This window comes from Dermochelys coriacea, chromosome 1 (assembly GCF_009764565.3).
Source record: "Dermochelys coriacea isolate rDerCor1 chromosome 1, rDerCor1.pri.v4, whole genome shotgun sequence".
NCBI lineage: Eukaryota > Metazoa > Chordata > Testudines > Dermochelyidae > Dermochelys > Dermochelys coriacea.
In genome coordinates this window covers 331,623,326-331,638,717 of record NC_050068.2, presented here as the reverse complement: position 1 = coordinate 331,638,717, position 15,392 = coordinate 331,623,326, and the positions used below count along the sequence as shown (strand labels likewise).

General features: G+C 39.0%; 1 pseudogene; it reads left to right on the top strand.

The window, feature by feature from the left end:
• The first annotated feature begins 13,554 nt into the window (after positions 1-13,554).
• LOC119860068 lies at positions 13,555-14,826 on the top strand (annotated as a pseudogene).
• Positions 14,827-15,392: the final 566 nt, after the last annotated feature.

Genomic DNA, 15,392 nt, shown 5'->3' with positions numbered 1-15,392 from the left:
ACAGAGATACTCTTCTCTAAGTAAACTAAAGCCAAAGTACATTATTTCCCAATTCAGTAGTGAGTCCTGTCACAGTGTATCAGATAACAAAATCATTTAGAGATGGCTAAAGAAATCTAGTTGAAGGGTTGGTGAATCTTGTTTGGTTTATTGTGGATAACTTAAAGAGTTCATAACAGGTATAGGCTAGTGATCTCAACTAATTCTTATGAAACTGAAGAAAGTTTTAACTCCATTTTTTTTTTAAAAAAAGCCATTCAAGGAGTGGTCTTGAGACAAGCAAATAAATAAATATTAAGAAACTTAAATTCTCATTAAATCCCACTATATATGTGTTTACCAAGATTCGCCAATAACTCCTTATAGTTTAACCATAGCTGAAAGAAACAGGAGACACTGTTAATACCTTAAATGACAATAGCAGTTCAGTTTATCCCACTAAAATTACTACAAGAAAGAGTTACATCTAATCCCTCGGCAGTGCTTTTGCAAACTCCATCTCACCAATGATGCTGAAGTGTCTGTTGATGTCAGAAACAGTGCTGGGTCACAAGATTGTTTCTTCTCAACCTTGTTCTTAGCTACCTGGTTGCTGCTGCTGTTTGCTGGTAGGCTGAGCAGCTGAGAGTGCCCTGATGATAAGAATGTTGCTGTTTGCTCTCTCAATTCAGAGAGATTTTTTTTAACTCTTCACTTTCCATAATCTCATTGAAGGAAGAAGACACACCTCTTGCAGTGTCTTAGCTGGATTCAAATATTAGCTATTGGCACCTTTCACGAGCTCAGCATCTTCATGGAAAAGTCTTCTTAGCATCTTCAGCTCAGGAATATGCAATTTGCTAATACTTATGCAGCAGGCTTGTAATTGCTTTTCTCCTTCTGGTGTGAAACTCTCAGAACACCTGTAAAATTTACATTTCAACTCTTATTCAGTCCATTTTCTGAGCTATCCCTTTAGTTCTGTCGGGATTTAATAGCAGTTGAAATTGCCTTTCGAGTGAGTCAGAACACTCCTATTTTCTGTATAAAGGTCTTTCCACTCTCAGTCTTTTTAAACTTAAATAATTCTTAAAGAGAGAGTGTGTAAATGTAGCTAGTCAAATAAGTTATTGTCATTTCTTCTTACCAATCCTGGGAAAGGAGACTCTGGTCTTTCTGAGGTTAGTAAAGAGTTGCTTAAGCATTGCCAGATAAACTAATTAATATCCATATTTTATACTCAAATGGCTTCTTACACTACTAACCAGTTAAAGCATCAAATGATTGCTACATATGTACATAAAACATCTTACTATTCTTATAACAATGTCATCAGGGAGCTATTATGTGACGACTTACATCTAATTACAAAATATTCACACCTATACATCTCAAGAAAAGCTTAGGTCTTTTTAAGCCTTTAAGGGACAAGAAAGGTTTTCACCTTTCAGCGAAACCATCAATAAGAAGCAAGAAATGTCTTCTGTAAAACATTTTCCAACCATAAATGTTGCCCTTTAACATTTGAGAAATGAAGACTTTAGAGTATTTATAAAAGACACCAGTTTAAATAAGGATATCTCTAGGTATCCTTGTATGGCTTTAAGGTTTTGCTGTTTGCAAAGAGGGGTAAGAGGCTACTTTTATAACTTAGGATCAAAGGGAAGTGATATAGAGATGTGTTATCAGAGGTATAAACTAAGTAGAGAGCATCCTTACTTTTTTTTTTTTTAATACAATGAGCTTTCTTTTTCAAATACAGGTTAGGCTGCTGGGGTGATGGGACCACGGCCTACCATGCTGTCCAACACTATCTCATTTTTTCCTTGTACTCCTCTGACTGTATCCATCTGTTGTTTCTTGTCTTATAGATAGACTGAAAGTTCTTTGTGGCAGAAAATGTCTTTTTGTTCTGTGTTTGTACAGCACCTACCGTAATGGGATCCTGATCCATGATTAGGGTTCCCAGGTGCTATGACGGAGGGAAACTGGGGCAGGAGTGCCACTTGTGCCTTGACCTGATGGTGGAGGACGATGTTGGCAGCGCCACCTTATAACAGTCAGCTTTTGTGATTCATCCTTTGCATAAAATATTTGGCAGGAGTTTTTAATTTCAAACTATCATCTTTCTTTCTTATACAAGAGGGATGTGTCCTTTTCTTTGATAAGATACTTATTTTTCCTCTTTGTCTTTTGACTGAATGGTTTCTAGATTTACAACCCATTACCACTTCCTTCAGGGAACTTCTCCTGGTCTCTGGCAGTCCTCCTCTGCCATTCTCTCCCCTCTAGGGCCCAGGTGTCCTCTTTTAAGCCCAGTTGGGGTCAGCTGAGCAGTCACAGGTGCACTGGCCTCTTCCTTCTTCATGGGCTGGAATCACGCTGTGACACTAACACTTATGCATCTTTCAAAACATAGTATAAAAGCAAATAGTATAGAATGTTACAACAAATAGAAGTTCTAAAGCTGCATTTCACTTGGAGGTTTTACGGCTAAAGTGGTGTAATTTTTTGACACTTTTGGTCTGTCCCTGGTTGACAAAAAGCAGAGATCTCCTAGGAATTTCCTTAATTAGCTGGAATATTTCATTTCATAAGCACAGGAGCTATCATATTCTCCTAGAATAATGTGTTTGAAAATAATTGTAAGTGTCTCTTAAAATTCAGTGGAGGTGCTGGCATGTTTGTAATAACCTAGTATTACAAGAATAAATTACAAATGTTAGCATCAATATTAAGGTTTATCCCTCCACAAGAGGGGGTCTACAACTTTATTCAACTGCTTTGTTTGCAGCAGAATATGATCCTCATATTTCAACGTGGCTTTAAAAGAGTCAAGACAAATTCATAAATTCAGCTATTCAGAATGAGACAATGGAAATCATGGCTCTGAAAATAGTGAGGGACATTTGAGAAAATTTCTGGAAAGTGGCATACAATTATGGTAGCTGAAACAACAAGCTTCACCAACAAAAAGCAAGTTGTTCTATGCCTGTGATATGTTGTTGATGATATGAAGATTTCATTGGATTGTTCAATATAGCCAACACATCAGCAAAGGCCATCATATCAGTAAAGAAGACATTTTATTGTGTCTGAATCTGAGGATCAATAAATGTTGTGGACAATGATGTTGATGTGCCACTAAAATGTAACAGCCTGATTTTTAACAGAAGGAACCACAAGCTACATGTACTTATTACTATGGACAAGATTGGCAGCAAAAGTAGTACTATTCTATGAGACAGTGGTTCACAACCAGGGGTACGTGTACCCCTGGAGGTACTCAAAGGTCTTCCGGGGATACATCAACTCATCTAGATATTTGCTTACTTCTACAATAGGCTACATAAAAAGCACTAGCAAAGTCAGTGCAAACTAAAATTTCATACAGACAATGACTTGTTTATACTGCTTTATATACTATACACTGAAATTTAAGTACCATATTTATATTCCAATTGATTTTATAATTATAAGTTAAATGTAAAAGTAAGCAATTTTTCAATAAGTGTGTTGTGACATTTGTATTTTAATGTCTGATTTTGTAAGCAAGTAGTTTTTAAATGAGGTGAAACTTGGGGGTATGCACGATGAATCAGACTCCTGAAAGGGGTATAGTAGTCTAGAAAGGATGATAACCACTGCTGAGATATTCTTAAATGTATTTATGAAATCACAATATTATTTTAAAAAACACCGACAGGATACTTTATTTCAGTATGTAAAATATGAAGGGTAAATACATCACCAGGCCTCTGTGTTCCCTCTCCAACAAGAGGGACTCGCCATGCAGAAGTATTGACTTCCGTTTTAGAGAACTATTTTGCATGGTGTGCTGTAGTAGAAAGAGAGCCTGAGATAGGTATAAGGGCCCTGGCATGAAGCCTAAGGCCTGAACTAAAACATAGTCAGGCCTGATAGTGTAAAGCAAAGTTAGCAAGAGTCAGGCTATGAGCAGAAGTCAGGCCCTTTTACAAAACATGCCTGCCTGCAGAGTCACTGTTCGGAATCTGAACTTGGTAAGAACAGGGCTAGTATTGCAAAAATAGGCATTCCCAAGAAGTACTAGGCACAGGGCATTCATGTATGCACATTCCAGAAGATGCAGATGCCCCCTAAACATAAAGGAATGGCATAAATGCAATACTGGGGGATGACACAGGAACACACCAACCCCAAGGGAAACAAGGATGGGAGGACAGTTAGAATAATGGATGAAAATGTTTTGTTCGAACCAGCCAGTGATTTCCCTACACCCCCTCTGAATTTCCCAAACACCTCCCTGGCCCCTGCTCAGTTTTGTGAACTAGTTGCATGCCAATTTAGTGACTGTTTGGAAATTTGAATTGAAATTGAAACATTAATACACACTTTAAAAACATATACAGTGTATGATAAAAATACGTGTATCTGAAAAAGTATAATAGATTTGAAAAGTATGAACATAGACTAGCTTCCTTATACAGCTGTTGTTTTTTATGACAATGTCAGTGCATTCATTTCGGTGATGTTGGCCAACCTATAATTTCAAATTATGATCTGTAAGCAAAGTCTAAATGAGCTCTCCCTGACAGCTAGTGATCAGCTGGGGTCTGCGGGGGGGAAGGCTTCAGGACCCAGATTGTATTTACATTGACACCTAATCTACCTAGGTATCCAGCAAACAGAGCTGTGTTGCCCAAATGATAGATTTTGGCTGGGGTTGGGTTACAAATCATTTGAATCTGGGGAGGTGGGGGGGAAGGATGAAATGTTGTTCTTATTGTATGAGTAAAGGGCAGTAGAACTGTACTTAGCCTGTGTTGACTGAGGGCATCAACAGAGAGGGTGGGGACAGGTGTTTTGCTTGATGGTCTGTCTAAGTCACGAGTACTATTTGACCTGCCCCTCTCCACTGTTTAAAGACAGAGCTGATTAGGCTCCATAGATAGTATTTTGTTTTGTTAAGTGACCACTACAGCTGAAATCACTGATAATCAGGTCTAAGTGCTTAGACCTGCTGTGGGACAGTGTTTCTGTGGAAGAGACAGCCCAGTCTACACTAGCAGCAAAGTTCCCCCACTGAGAGCTCAGCTGAAATCACTGAGAGCTGGGTGGAACCTCAAGATACCAACTCTCAGAGGTCACAGTGGCAGGTGGCAGCAGAAAATGACGGCAAAGGGCCATTGGCAACACAGTGATGGAGTGAACAGTGGTACAGTGAACAACAGTGGCCAGAGTGAACAGTGAGCAGCTGGAGGAACAAGCAAGATGCCTTCTTGCTCCCCACCTGGCAGGTGAACTCACATGAAAGCACCTCTGAACTCTGAGTCTCCACTGACCAAGGACAAGAGCGGTGAGTGGGGTTCGGTGGAGGGAAAAGTGAGGGGAACGTTAAATAAACATTTGTTTGTTGGACTATATTTTAGTGACTTTGCTCCAGAATGCTAGATTTGTGATTGGGAATGGAAACTTATACACATATGTTTCCTAGTAGGCCAAGATTTTTAAAATGCATTATTTGCCAAGGTTGTTATCTCTCATCGTTGCTATCTTGAGAGGTCATTATGTTGGGGAGTTTCTGTAATAAACATTTTTATTATTATAATTATTTTTACATAAGAATGGCCAGACTGGGTCAGACCAATGGTCCATATAGTTCAGTATCCTGTCTTCTGACAGTGGTCAGGGCCAGGTGCTTCAGAGGGAATGAGCAGAACAGGTAACCATCAAGTGATCCATTTCCTGTTGCCCATTCCCAGCTTCTGGCAAACAGCAAGGGACACTCAGAGCATGGTGTTGCATCCCTTCCCATCCTCGCTAATAGCCACTGATGGACCTATTCTCCAGGAATTTATCTAGTTCTTTTTTTAATCCTGCTATAGTTTTGGTCTTCAAAGCATCCCCTGGCAAAGAATTCTATGGGTTGACTTTATGTTGTGTGAAGAAGTACTTCCTTTTGTTTTTTTAAAACATGCTGCCTATTAATTTCATTGGGTGACTGCTAGTTTTTGTGTTATGTGAAGGATTAAATAACATTTCCTTATCCACTTTCTTCACACCAATCAAGATTTTATAGACCTCTATCATATCCCCCCCAGTCATCTCTTTTCTAAGATGAAAATTCCCAGTCATTTTAATCTCTCCTCCTGTTTCAGACCCCTAATCATTTTAGTTGCCCATCTCTGTACCTTTTCCAATTCCAATATACCTTTTTTGGGATGGGGTGACCAGATCTGCACACAGTATTCAAGGTATGCACGTACCACGAATTTATATAGAGGCAATATGATATTTTCTGTCTTATTATCTATCCCTTTTCTTAATGATTCCCAACATTCTGTTTGCTTTGTTGACTGCCGCTGCACAATGAGTGGATATTTTTAGAGAACCATCCACAATGACTCCAACATCTCTTTCTTGAGTGTTAACAGCTAATTTAGACCCCGTCATTTTGTGTATATATAGTTGAGATTATGTTTTCCAATGTGCATTACTTTTCATTTATCAACATTGAGTTTCATCTGCCATTTTGTTTCCCAGTCACCCACTTTTGTGAGATGCCTTTGTAACTCTTCGCAGTCTGCTTTGGACTTATCTTGAATAGTTTTGTATCATCTGCAAATTTTGCCACCTCACTGTTTACCCATTTTTCCAGATCATTTATGAATATGTTGAACAGTAATGGTCCCAGTACGGACCCTTCAGGGATACTATTATTTATCTCCCTCCATTCTGAAAACTGATAATTTATTCCTACCCTTTGTTTCCCATCTTTTAACCAGTTACTGATCCATGAGAGGACTTCTCTCTTATCCCATGATGGCATTTTTTTTTAAATTTATATTTTTTAAGAAATCTAGACCCGTTATGTGTTTTGGTGTATTTAGCATTATCCTTATGTTAAATTTGCATTATCCTAACAAAACATTTACTTTATTCATATCTCTTTTATATGTTGCAGATCAAAGTGAAAATGAAAAGACAAAATACAATACAATAATTTTTTCACTCAAAGGCCTCAAAAACTAACCAAGGTGAAGAACACATCAAGAACCAAGAGTATATCAACATGTCAGCTGAAGGTTCAAATGGTGTATCTACAGCCGACCAGCCCAAAGCACAAATACAGCTACCTACTGAAGAAACAGTGTGTCCAAAACCTAAAGGCAGTTCCTGATGTTTGTCAGTCAAAGTGTTCCCATTTATTGAAGTTACAAAAGATGGCTACTGGTGCACCTCTCGCAAAAAAGCTTACGAAGAAGGAAAGCTTCCCAATGCTCTAACTGGTAAAAGTGGAGGAGCTGGGTTTGCCAGATCGATCAGCAAAGCCAATGCTGACAAACTACATGAAAAGGCAGCAGAACCTCTGGAGTGCATCAACATGCAGAAAGCCTTATAAGCCAGTCACTGTCAAAGCCAATTTTAGAAGTACTTAATGAGGCTGTTAAGAATGCTTGGGACACAACACAGCTCATGCGAACAAACATGGCTGTGGTGTCCTACTTTCTATTTAGGCAAGAGATACCACACACTACAAACTGGAGGCCAATGTTAAGTGCATTGTCACTTTTCATCCTAAAGCTGAGCACTGGTTCCAAACAAGACCAGCAAATGCTCACTATCTTTCTGCAAGAAACTCAACTGACTGGCTAGAAGCATGCGATGCAACAGTGAAAGACTCAACAGTTGAAAAAGTGAAGAACTCTCTCACCACATTCAAAAAATTTGCATACATGGCTGATGAATGCACCAATGCAAATGGGCATCACGTATTAAGTCATTGTGTACATTATCTTGATGTCAGTGTTAGGCCAGTAGATGCATTTCTAGATGTTCAAGTTATAAAAAACAGAAAAGGAGTACTTGTGGCACCTTAGAGAGACTAACAAAAGCTTTCGTGAGCTACAGCTCACTTCATCGGATAAAGCTTTTGTTAGTCAAGTACTCCTTTTCTTTTTGCGAATACAGACTAACACGGCTGCTACTCTGAAACAAGTTATAGAAGACACATTGGCTGCATCTGTGACAACCCACATCTTAGAAGAGTTAAATGCTTGTCAATTGGACCCCAAACAGTGGCTACTTGTGCATTTGATGGAGCTGCAAACTTCTCTGGAAGACATGGTGGAGTACAAGCTTTGCTCAGATAAAAGTGTAACCCTAATCTCTCCTGTACACACTGCAGAGGCCATCTACTCCAACTAGGACTAATACGAGCTGCAGAATCTTCAAAAGACATTAAAAAGGCTATAAATTTAATGTCTTCATTATATTCTTTTTTTCAGCAAGAGTCCAAAAAGACTGAATATCTTGGAAAATACAGAAGATACACTTGGACTGAAGTTCAAATTAGTCCAAAGTGGGAAAACATGAGTGATCATCAAGGTGGGCCATTTCCAACTAACAAATTTATTTGGCCCACCTTGATTATCACTACAAAAGGTTCCCCCTCCCCCACCCCTGCTCTCCTGCTGATAATAGCTCACCTTACCTAATCACTCTCGTTACAGTGTGTATGGTAACACCCTTTGTTTCATGTTCTCCATGTATATAAATCTCCCCACTGTATTTTCCACTTAATGCATCCAATGAAGTGAGCTGTAGCTCACGAAAGCTTATGCTCAAATAAATTTGTTAGTCTCTAAGGTGCCACAAGTACTCCTTTTCTTTCTCCAGTTTGTAGATATCACCATGCAGTCTATTTATAGTGCTGCACTCCACAATACTACCTTTACATACTAGTGCAACAATGCTATTTACAGTGTTATTCATCCTCATACCCCCTTCTTCCACAGGAGGGGAGGTGTGAGGAAAAATCTTTCCACCCAGAGATCTTCCTTACTCTGGCACTGCTAACCTTTTTCTCTCTCCTTTTCTTCGTCCTGTGTTCTTTTCTACTCTCCCAGTTAATGGGCTAATTAGCTCCATAGTTCTCCTCAGCCAGTCTGATCTAGTAATTAGTCACTCCTTTCCTCAATCAGGCTCTCTTCAAGGGAACTAACTGGAGTTACAGGGACCAGAGTGCTGCTACAGCTGCTGGTTCTCCGTACTCTACAACAGTAGAACCAGACTTCTGTGATCCTAGAACTACATCAGCATCCATTTCTAATTGCACTCATTCGCTATACATTAGCCTTTTGGTTTTCCTACAATTGGTCTTATTTTATAAAAAGGTGATGCAGCCACTAATAAAAATTTGCACAGTAAGGGTTAATTGGTATTCCAAAAAATTAATGATCTTAGATACAAGGTTTGAATCCAATCTCACACACAGAATTATCTCCAGTGACTATTCCAGACTGACATCAGAGTTCAAGCGGAATCATGCCCATGAACATATAAATGTACTGTAGAGTATGAATACATGAAAACAGCTACAATATTACAATAATTGAAAAGTCATGAAGTGTTTTTAAAAGCTACCTGCTTTTGCCACTAGATAGCAGCATGTCTTCAACATTCAGATTATGTTTCATGCCCAGCTAAACTCAAGATCTCCTATCCTATATATTCTTATTTACTTAGATCTTTCCTGAAGGTTGCTGTAAGATCTGTGGAGAAAGCTCTAGAATAGCATATGGTAAATATATAAAGCAGTTACGGGTGCCATTTACTAATTTTTGTTGAACACTGAGGTATTAAAAAACAACAACTGCTCTTACAGAAGTGGAGAGCCAGAGCAACACCATTGATTTTAATGGAGTTATTCCAGTTTTACACTGGCATGCTGAGGGCAGATTTTGGCCTTTGGGGATTTTAGAGACTAATTTTCTAAGAAGATGAGCAAAAATGAATGCAAGGAATGCAGTGAACTTATTCAGTATCCCTCACACATTAAAGTGCCAGCAAGGGTGCCTGCTCTTGATTATCGGATTTATTACTATAAAAAAAGAACAATTTTTTGTGATAAAGAGACTGCTTCCGTCAGCAGTATTGTAGTCCGAGGGTGTATGAGCAGTGTGCTTTGGGATGATTCACTGTTACTCCAGTAGGAACCGTTAAATGGCTTGCTTTAATTGACGTATACAGCGCAGCTCACACACTCAACTCCTGCTAGAAGTATTTTGACGTAAATCTTCCCTTATTTAACAAGCTAGGAGCTAAAATATATATACTTAAGTAAGAGGTGAATGGGGCCTGCTTTTTTTTTTCTTGCTCATAAAATAAATTTGAAATGCTTTTTAATGTAAAAATAAGGAGCTTTGCCTTGCAATGCTATTTAAAAAATCTTCACAGATGTGATGCAGACTGGATTCAAATATTGCACATACATAATGGACAACATTTAAAAAAAAAAACACCTCCGGAATAAAAAATGTGCCAGCAACCATTACATAGGGACATCACTGAACAGATGGACAAACTTCTGGCAAGGGGAGTTTGGAAACTAGTGTTTGTGACCCATGCTATTACCTGTGAGGAAAAAAATAATGGGAAAACAGGCCCTAGCTCTAGCAGAAGCCAAACCAATTTATAGAAGCAGATAAAAATCACACCCTCTGGAAGGCAGAGTTTACTCTGAGAAGCCTCCTTCACTGAGGTGTGCCTGGGTATTAAGAGGACTTGAATAAATTCAAATATCTCAACATTAGGGTATATCTGAATATCTCAGAGTTGGTTGGTTTGTTGAGAAGTTTGGGAAGGTAAACATTGCCACAAGGAGCTATGAGAATTCTGGCAGTCATGGAAATGGGGAAAGTGCATCTGGGATGCCATGGTCATAGCCAAGACATGCTGGGATCTATTGACCTGAATTTATAGGGCTAGTTTATTACGGCTCACCAACTATCTGACCAGAAGATAATTAGGTTCTTGTCCCAAATTCAGGCTACAGAATTAGAGAACACAGGGAGTTCAATGTCTTGTGCAGACTCTTGGGATGTGTGGCAAGGACACTCATACTGAGGACAATACCAGAATTTCAAGATCGTTATTAAAATAAATGAAAGAATAATCAAAGCTATAAACCACAGAGTCACAAAGAAGTAGTACAGTTCTATGGTCCCAGGTGGTAACATCTCTTTTCTAACAGGATACTTAAACTAATATACTAACACCCTTCCTTGGAGACCTGGTAATTCGAGACAGAGAACCAGCCTTGTCTCTCGCATGCTCAATGAATTCGATGGTCCAGGCTTCTCAATCCAAGCTGGTAAAGATCAAGTTTGAGTGTTGAGTACCTAAACTATATTGCAGAAGCTGAGCTGATAGCTTAACACAGGGGTTGGCAACCTTAGGCACGCAATCCATCAGCGTAATCCTGGTGGGCCATGAGACGTTTTGTTTATGTTGACCAGCAACAGGCATGGCCATGGTTTGCCATTTCCAGCCAATGGGAGCTGTGGGTAGTGGCGGCCAGCACGTCTCCATTGAAGTCAATTAAGCTATGCCCACTTGAGCTGGGCAGGAAATATTTTTTCCCCATCCTGTGAATTTGAGATTTTGAAAATGTTTCCCCTCCTGAATTGGAATGAAAAATCAAAATCTCAAATTTTGTTGTGAACTGAAAATCCAGATTTTGTAGCAGTTAATCGAAAAGTTTGTTTTTATTTCAACCTTTTTAAAAACTATAACTACCATATATATTTAAGCACAAAGTTATTCCAAACCAGAAAAACAGAATTTTTAATTTCAATATCAAAACTTTATTTAAAAAAACTGAGTAGAGAAATATGTTGAAACTGGCCCTTTCCGACAAAAAGTTTTGTTTTTGAGTAATCAGCATTTTCTAATTTAAAAGCAGTTAATCAAAAAATTCCCAGCCACCTCTGTTGTTTACATTTGCTGTGGATCTGGCCCATAATGGAGCTATGTGGATGTAAGTGCAATCAGAGTATTAAGAATACGTCTCCACTGCTTATTTTATTAGTTCTCTCCACACAGTAGTTACACACTCTAAGATTTTTTCTTAATTTCCCTTATGGCCAGCCCTTTTGAAGCTTCAGTGTGTGACGTGTTGTTCACAAGTCTACCATCTCATTGAATAGCTCTGAAGCATTCTCTTTTTATACTCTTTGGAGTTTTATGTTCTTCTTTATCTCCTATTTTTTGAATGAAAAGAATCCTCATATCCCTGTCCTTTTATCATACCTCCATTATGAAAAAAAGCCTATTCAACCCATCTAGGTCAGATGATCTACTTAACTGGTGTTGAAATAAATGAACAGATCGATATAGGGTTCATTCAGGCCCTTCTTTCATCTGGGAATATTGTCATGTACAGTGCATATTTTGACCATTTTGTTACTATAGCTGTTTCAAAGAGGGCGAAAACAATGTAATGAGAAAATTCAAAATTGTTATCGTTTTTCAGGGTTTGAGAATGGCTGATTTTTCATTTTGATTTGTTTTTCTATTTTTAAAAATGTTCAAAAATGATTGGAAAATAATACAGGATTTCAGCCATTTTGAAAAGAAAAAGGAAGGAGGAAATGGAAAAAATATATAGTAATAAAAAATTAAGCCAACAAATTTAGATAAATCTATTCTTTTTCCCAAGCATTTCTGAGAACTCAGGCCCACCTATAACAGAAAGAACCAGCCTCTCCAGCGAAGGGAGAATCTCTGTATGTACCTATGACCCACAGATGAGCAGCTCTGATTCTATCCACCTGAAGGTAGTTGCTCACACGTACACACTAAGCGGTTAATTAAAATATGCATGTAATTTAGCCAATCATAAGAAGCACAGTCGTAAATCTCTCTGAAGTATGGAGTCACTCATATATCCTAGACAATCCAGTTTTCATAAAAAAATAGACAAGTTATATCTTCAATGCTTTGAAATTTAGAGACCCCTGACTAGCCCTCCCCTTGTTTGCAGGGAGACTTGTACATGGTGATGGAGGAGGGGACAGCTGACACTGCAGCAGTGGCTGCAGCTCCCTCAAACAGCAGTAGTCCTAACAGACCAGGAGAGAGGAGAAAGGAAAACCTATGCCTTCCTATTCCAACCCAAAAAGTCTGTGGTAGTATTATGAGGAACCTGCCTACATACACACCAAAGAGGGGAGACAGCAAGAAGTCAGCAGGCTCCTTTCTCCCACAAAAAAAGGAACCTGAAAGTGTCTGGGGGACGAGAAACATCCCCCCCTCAGGAATGGCAAGGAGATATGGAAGGACTAGGAAGGAGCACTTGTGACCACCCTCACCCCCACCAGTTGAGGAAAGCAGTCAGGGAAGAAGGGGTGAAAATCATCATCCCTTCCCCTCACAAAAAAACAAAAAAAACCCCACAACAACAGCAGATCTGAGGTAGCACTTCAGGAAGCTCAGCAGACCAGTAACTGGCTCCATCCTTAAACCCAGAGCTTCCCCTCTCCTTGCAGCTGTAGAGACCAGGTCCCTGAGAAAGAAGTGCAGAGGAGAAATGATTTATGGACACCCCATCAGGGGCCCTTTAGGGTGAGGGGCAGACTAACCAAGTCTCCCAGGATATCAGGGAGTTCTGCAAATGAAAAACTCCCAACTTTTGATTTAATAATGTAACCCGTGCATGCTCAGTGATCTACTGTACTTGAAAACGTACAGAAAACTTCATAGTTTAATTACATCACACCTCTCTAGTACCTGAAATTGTTTGCTCTCAGAATGAAGAGAATTGGGTGGACTGTTAAAGTTGAGAACCCAGTTCTACAAACACCACAAAGAACAAAAAAGCAGAAAATTTGTTTCTACAGATCAACATTTGGCAAGGCTTGCCTGCAAATCTTGGTGAACTGGGGAACCCTGCCACACCATCTAGTTTTACATATTTTTCAGTACCTGCTTTAGTAGATCGAGCATGGGCATCTTCTGTTTACCAAGGGTGGAATGAAGTTTTTCATATCCCTCACTTGTGGAGGAAGTTTGAATTTGAGCTTAACCAACCAGCTACTTCTTATTTAAAGTCCATTCACCCTGATCTCGTTCAGCAAATTATCAAGAGACATGCTGATCATCTGCAGTATGTCAGTTTCAAGGTTGATAGTAGTACTGAGTCTGCAGAAGCTGCCTGTGACATCCTTTCTCAATTGGTGAATTGTTCCATCAAGACATTAGGTTTGATTTCAGCAGTGAAGCCAAGTTTTATAAATGTCTCCAAGGCCCATTTTGCATCAGCACTGACAGTAGTTTTTGTAAACTCCAAGGCATTATCATCCATCAAAGCTGACACACCAGTTGATGATCCGTTCTTGTTTCTAATAATAATGATACTCTAAAACTGCTAAAAATGAGCAGCTGTCCTTGTGTGTCACCTGCTGGAATTCTTTGTGCTGATGACCAGTGTCATGGCCTTAGGCAACTGGCTTGGAATTATTACAGAGTAAGTGATGAACTGCTGCTGGACCCCTCACATGAGAAACATGTTAACCTTGAACATCTTTGCATAGATGTTGTGAGTGAAAATCCAGGACAAATTAAATTTCATGCAGTTAAAAGCAAAGTTGGGATGCACTTGTTAAGCACTCCCCTAAAGTCAATATTGTGATCTACTTCTTTTTATACAGAGGAAAACTCCTGTTACACACCTTTACTTGGTCATGCAGTAAGCAAAGCCATGCCAGGTCACACTGGAATGAATTGCCCCAGGTTGATCAAATTGGTGGTGTGTGCTAATGGACTTCAGCCACTGAATGATGAACTCATTTGCATTGCTGAATGCTGTAAGAACCTAACAGCCATGGGACTTGGTGAATGTGAGGTTACCTGCAGAAATTTTATTGAGTTTGTAAAGATGCAGGGAGCCAGGCTTACCTTGCTTTCTATTATGGAGGAGTACTAATTCCAGATAATGATTAAAACCTGGATCACATTCATTCAGAAATCTCCAAACACTGTGGAAGAATGTGGTTCCCTGAGATGAGGCTACCTGGAAACTAGTTACAGAAAATATTAATATGGTCAAAACTGGATCAAGGTATTGCTTTCTATGCAAATAAGAACTTATAAAAATGAAGCATCAAAACTGCTTAAAATTTTCAATTTCCTAAGTTTAATGAACTGCATAGAAGCAAAAGCAAAGCGCTCAGGTGTGTCAATGCTAGATTAAATTAGAAAATAGAATATAGGATACTTAACAGTAGACACTTTGAAAGGATGTCAGTGGGTTAGAGGTGTTTCTTCCTCCAATTAAATTAAGCACTTTATTTTGGCTTCTGTTTAATTAAATTGTTACATGAAACATGGTTAGTACAAGGTTTTTCATGTCTTCTGTACTGTTAGTCTTGCTGGTGTGGTTAAAGGGACTGTGAAGTTTGCCTGCTTGATGGGGAGTTAAATGACTCCTGGAACGTTCAGGTAAATTTTACTTTCTCCAGTTGTTCACTAATAATATTTTTTGTTGAACATGTAGAACAAATACTTTGTATCATAAAAGCGATTTGAAATAGTCATCATCATCATCATGTTTCCAATACACCTTGCGTTTAGGGCAGCGACAAAGCTCC